Raw genomic sequence first — 6,492 nt, forward strand, 5'->3', positions numbered from 1 at the left:
AAAAGTCATTTTTGTTTATCAGTTATTTAACATTCACTGTGAAGTTCAGCAGAATGCCATTAGAGGGCATAAAAGAGTAGTTGTGTAGACAAGGGAACACAGTCTGAAGCAAATAAACTAAAGAAAATAACTGGAATCAAAATAAAATAAGACAAATATTTTTAGTGAATCACCTCTGTTGAGCAACAAGCTCTGGATGCCAGCTCTGCAAACCCACACTCTTGTCGTCCTTCTTGAGTCTTCTGTCACTGCAGGGAATGGGTCTTGGCCACCGGCACAAGCAAGATCAGACCCATATTGGTCCAGCAGCAATATTTAACTTCTTCTGGAATTTTTAAGTCATGTATAAAACAAGACATAAACCCAAAGATTCAGTAATCTAACTGCTGTGCCAGTGACACAGGCAAATCAGAGGGATTACAAATGCTCAGTACAAGGGGAGCAGCCGATGTCTAAAAGGCTCAGTAAAATAATAAGAGATTCACACCAGGAAACAGCCACAACAACACATGAAATGTATTTTGAAGGCATTTAATAGATTTCTATTAACTCCTTGGACTGTGGAAGTAGAAAGATTTGTCAGAGCAGAATCACCAGATGCAGAGAATGTTAGTTAAACAAAATTCCAGCTTTCTGAGAGACCTGAAGGAAAAGAAATGGTCCATCACAAGAAAACCATTTTCTCCTATGCACCCCAAAGCAGAGCTAGAGTGATGTATGAAGAAATTATTTTATGCACTCCACTCCTTTTAATAACACCTTAACTTTCGGGGGGGGCGGTGGAATGGAAGAGGTAATTAAAAAAAGAAAGCAGAGAAATCAAACAAATATTTTAAATATAATTTCTATTCCCTTTACTTGGGAAGGCACTACAGTCATCACCACCATCATCTCAAACCCCTAGAGATATGGTGACTCCTTTGCTATTATTAAGGCTACTATGTGTCCACATTTTTTTTAATAGGTCTTACTTTTCCTCCCTCAAATTTCTGTCTGACCCATTTTTTACAAAGGCAGCCAGTCTCTAATTGTTTCTACCTTTTACTCCCTGTCAGGAAAAGTTAGGGCTACTCTTTTAGTCTTGTACTTGCCAGAGAAGCTATCCAAGATTTGTTCATGATGATAGTTCTTGCTGTTTGTTGGTGTTGTCCTTGGTTCAGAAGGACCAAGGCTGAAGCCTAATAATGCAGCCATCAGACATCCCCTGTGGAGTTTTTGCCAGGTGTTTATTGGCAGAAGTGTACTAAGGTGCATCAAAGTCCTTTTGAGTAAAGTAGTTGTGAAGTTGCCAGTACTACACCAAAGAGAAAGAGAATATAGTCTGAAGACGTGGAGGCTGCTCCTGTGAGACCCCAGTAGTCAGAACATAAGAGCTTGTGAAGCATAAGATTTTTCATGTGGGGTTTTTTCAACATTTTTGTCACTGTATGTCATGATAGTCTTGTTCGTCTCCAAATACTCCATCCCACTTTGAATCTCATCTTCAGTTATGTCCTTTGGCAGTGAGTTCCACATGTAAACTACATGCAGTAAGGCAAAAATACACCTTTTATGATGTAGAGGAACACTAAGCCTTCCTAAAATATCAAGTCCTGAAGTGAATTTGGATCTCTTGGCTTACCCATGAACTATGAGCAGTGTTTTTCCTTCCCTCTCCATAAACTAAGTATTCAGATTTTGCAATGTATACCTCTTTGCAATAAAAGGTGAATGTGTATCCCCAGATCAACAGACTGATTGCCACAGAATTATTTTATTTTTTAGAAATAGTGAGGTATGAACATCAGGATAATCATTTCCATGGAGAGGAAACAGACTCTGGATGTGTGATATGGGGATTAGAAACATTAAGTATATTCTCAGTTTATAGGATTTTATTTCCTTTTCATGTTACTTTTCTTTGCCTTCAGTTTTATATGTGATTGGAAGGCTTAATAAAAAATGAAGTTTAAACCTCCCTCACATTATTTACTTCATGCAGTCAGCATTCACAAGCATCAAAGCCTCTGTTTCGGTGCTGTATCAAAAACCATGAAGCTTTAAGGCTTGGCCAAAGAATCAACACAAGCATAAAGCAGAGGCATCAACTCACGAGACTGCTGACAGAATGGATTAAACAGACTTTTTAAAGTATCGCCAGTGCTGTGGGAAGAAAAAAAGCCCTCAGTTCTACACATGCTTTTAAACTAAGAAGTCCAGCTTTTGTAAACTATTCACTTTGTTGATACTCAACAAATACCTATTGATGAGATGACATCATCTGCTAAAGAAAACAATTGCTCAAAGGCTTAACCCTGTTTTTGCATAAAATATATGGGCTAATCATGCTTTGGAAAAAAAAAAAAAAAAAAAAAAAAACAAAAAACAAAGAACAGCAATCGATTTTTATGATCAAGGAAATGTCATAGTCCTTGCTTGCAAATAAGAACTCTCTTTCTATGGGGCCTGACTGCTTGCATAAGCAGAATTGGATCCTGGAGGAATAATTTCATTGTGGTGTTCCATAGAATTTCAATACAGACTCAGATTTTCTTCTTCTTTGCTCATTTATTATTAGCTGTCTTAGTACTGGGGATAGCTATCATGGTATTTTTTCATTTGTCAGCAATGCCATTACACCTGCATTGTCCATACTGGGAGATTATAGTTTCCCTTATGTCACGCTGCTCTGTCCTGGCTTCTACCTCCAGTTCTTGCTCATCTACAGGCTGTCTGGTTTCTCCATGCAAAACAAGATTGGTGACGAACAAAATGCTCTATAAAGATTATTTGTCTGTCTTTGGGAATGAAAATTCTCTATTGTCTGCTCCATAGCAGGGTTGCAGGGGAACACTGTTGTTTGTTGCTTTACGAGATGCCTTGTCAGCATTAGCTGTCCTGTTTGGAGATCCACAAAGGGACAGAGAGAATCCTTTGGAAGTAGTTTTCATCCATCTACTGTTGTCTACTTCTGTATTTTATTTTCTCCTGGAGCCAACAGAACAGTGTAGGCAAGGGACACATACATACAAAAGATACATACATACAAAACATACAGGAAAAAATAGTTTTAGACTCAAGGAAGAGAAAGCTCCTTAAGGGCTCCTGACCTCCTTCACAAAGCTGCGACAGGCAGACAGGCCTTGGACGGCCTTCTCCAAGCACTGCCCTGGAAGTGCCGGAGCAGAGGTGTCCACTGACACAGCCCTAACCCTAGACCTGAGACTTGGAAATGGCAGGCAGTTATGTTATCTCCTTCAGTTCTGGTGTATTTTACTGCAAATCCACCTCCTAGCAGTGGCACTTTCTGCTGTTCAGTTACATACACTGGTAGACCATCTGTGTATTCCTAACACATCTCAAAGCTTGGAAAGAGAGAAGGGGAGTTTGGGGACTAAATCCTGCCTGCCTTTAAGACCTGAAATTCAGATCACTCGGGGCGCTGAGAGTCCAGGGGTCCCCAGGGGCTGGGAGCGGCTGGGGGCCCCCCAAGGAGGCAGGACAGGGCAGGACCTCACAGCCAGGGCCGGGCCTTGCAGCCAGGGTCTGTCCCACAGGCCCAGCCAGGGAGCAGGGCAGGCCGGGGGGCACCAGGGACAGCCCCAGCCCCAGGTATCAGTCAGCCCTTGGGACTGGCTGTGGGGAGCTGGAAGCCGGCCCTGCTGTGGTGTCGCTGGGGCTGGGATGGATGGCCCTGGGGGGACTGAAATAGTGTCCTGGGCCTTGGGCCAGGCAGGGGGAAGCCCTGAGGAGGCTGCACAGGACCACCACTACAGGCCATTACAGCCCTCAGCACCCAGCCACAGCGCCACTAGAAACCGCCAGCCACAGCAGAGTTGATGGAAACACAGTGCTGAGAATTTGGTCAGTGAAGCAGTTGACAAAAAGAGCCGTTACACAGCTTTTGGGCCCTGCATGTTGTAGCAGCTTAGAATTGAAGAGGGAGAAGAGTATGACTGCTTTTCCTTTGCAAGATTGCCCAGGTAGAAGTGAAATCAAAGCCAAGGGCACAAGTAGTTGTTTTGAGACTACCACGTGACTAAGACTTCCATTAAAGATGTACTTACACTAACTCCTCTGAAGAGCATACTAGAAGTATTGAAAAAAAGAAGCTGCACATAGATAAGTGGAACAAGAGCACAATGTGATGTTTATAAATACAGATAATGATGAACAAATAATGAACAAAGTTCAAAAAAAAAAATAATAACAAAATGGTGGTGCTCAAAGCAAGCTGAGTAATGGAATTTCAGCAAATGCTGCTTTATCGCTTAATGATCAAATTGGGGGGGGGAGCTGTGACCCACAACTCTGTCAGCCTTGAAGCTGACTCACCTTGAAGCTGACTCACAAACTGTGGGCCTGAACACCAGATAAAAACAACTTTTATTGTCTTGCTAACCTTTGAATATTGGACAATAAAACACTATACTTCCTTTGACATTATGTCATACTTGAGATTATTCTTTGAAAATTCCTTTCAAATTAAATAAATTCCTTCCATTTGATGCAACTAGAAAAGCATTTATATTGAACTAGAATAAAACTGTCATTCATTTTCTCAGAGGACAATGACTTGGCCAAATCGTAGGTTATATAAAGCCCTGAACTTGTTAAATGCCTATTTTTAAGCAATGTTTGAGAGCTACATTATCTGCAATAATCTTTTGACATTTCCACCCAAAGGAACTATTAAAAATCATTTGTCTTGCTGCACTGTTGGGCATACACCTCTTTTCAGTAAGATCCACTAGCATATACCACTGAATTTGAGGGGTTTCGCATGTGGTTTTTGTCTTTTGAATAGTAATATGTCATTAAAAAGCATGACATCCTGAAGTTTGGTAGTGCCATTTAGCACCTCCAATCTTTCACCTTCATGAGGCCGATTCCTCTGAAAGAGCTCCCTCTGAAATTCAAGAGCAGTATATTTGTAGTGAAACCTCTTTAGAAGACATAACTAATTTCCTTAGTTATGCTGTTTGTTTCTTTTTTTATGCCATTTGTTTCTTTGTGAAAAAATAAACAAGTCAGACCCTCCTTCTCTGTGACTAAACTTGGTCCTTGAGAAGCTGAATGAATCTGATTTATTCAAACAATATACAATTTGAGAAAGTAAATATATAACTTCAGCTGTCAGTATCAATCAAGTTCTATTCCTTTCATCAAGTTTTGTTATTTTATACCAGTTTATACCTTTAGTCCAAAGTTGCTTAATGATAGATTATGAAGTATAATGATAATTATGCAGTATCTTGTGATGCTTTGTTTAACAACATTGGCATTGCTTTGAGAGTGGTAGAACAAGTTGTTTTTAATTCTATGACCTTGCTGATGGACTTAGACTTTTTTTATAAAAGCTCTTTATCTTTTGGGTAGAAGGAGGGAATGTCATTAGCAAATGAAACACTCTTCCTGCAGACATCTTTAGATTAATGGTCTATAGATTAAGTATAGTTACAGAACTTATATTTTTTTTACAGAATTCAAACAGTTGCATGTATTAGTGAATAGATACAGAGCTGATCCAGCACTATCAACATTTTCTAGCTATTCTTTCATTTTTCTATGAATGACGTGATTTCAAAGCCATCCTGGAATGTCTATAGGGCTGTAATTTGACTGACAATATCAACTTCCTACATCTACTAATAATCCTTCTTCTCAGGTTAGATTTGCGAGTGTTTGGTTAATCATCTTTTAAGGATCCCTCTACAGGACACAGAGGGTTTTTTCAGCTTTTTCCTAGTCAAATATATGAAATATGCTGATTTAAAATAATGATACACTAAAACACAGCTCTAACCAGAAATATCCAAGATGGTCATGGCTGCCTTGAGGAACTATCATACAGGCTCCCTCCTTCCCTTTTTCCCTTGCATACTGCTGCTTCTGTATTCAATAACTATTTCCACTCTTTGATTAAAGGTAAGCCATCTCTTGCTCTGCGGATTTGCAATAAGACTTCAAATACCTTAACACTTAGGAGCCAGAAGTGTTCTTCAGGCAGAATAGCACATAAATGTTAATTTCACGTGTTCTAGACTTGGGACACAATTCTTCCCATTCATGTACATCAGTTTTACACTGCTTTAATTCTGCCAACTTTAGCAGAGTTTACCTTGATTTAAATTGCTGAATAAGAGCCTAAGTGAGGCACCAGGTTAAATCAGGCAAAAAAATAACAATCATATTTTATTTTGTATATGTAGTAGTGCTAAATGCTAGTTCCTCATGTCCAATTACATGGACTGCTGTCGTGGTATTTCCCATAAGCAAAGATGACACAGAATAGACAGACTGACTGACTTTAGTCAGTTGACAGCTAGGTAACAGCCAGCAGTAAAGATGGAAAGCATTTGAGCCCAGGAGTTTAAAGTGCTAAAGCCTACATTTGTGTCTGCTTTTTATTGTGTAATGCATTTCTATCACTCTCTGAAATGCATCTTATGTGTAGAAAATTTGCTGCATTTTATTTTCATCTTTTTATTGATTCATTTTTAGGTGTCTTTG

The sequence above is a fragment of the Accipiter gentilis genome, chromosome 6 (genome assembly GCF_929443795.1).
Source record: "Accipiter gentilis chromosome 6, bAccGen1.1, whole genome shotgun sequence".
Classification (NCBI taxonomy): domain Eukaryota; kingdom Metazoa; phylum Chordata; class Aves; order Accipitriformes; family Accipitridae; genus Astur; species Astur gentilis.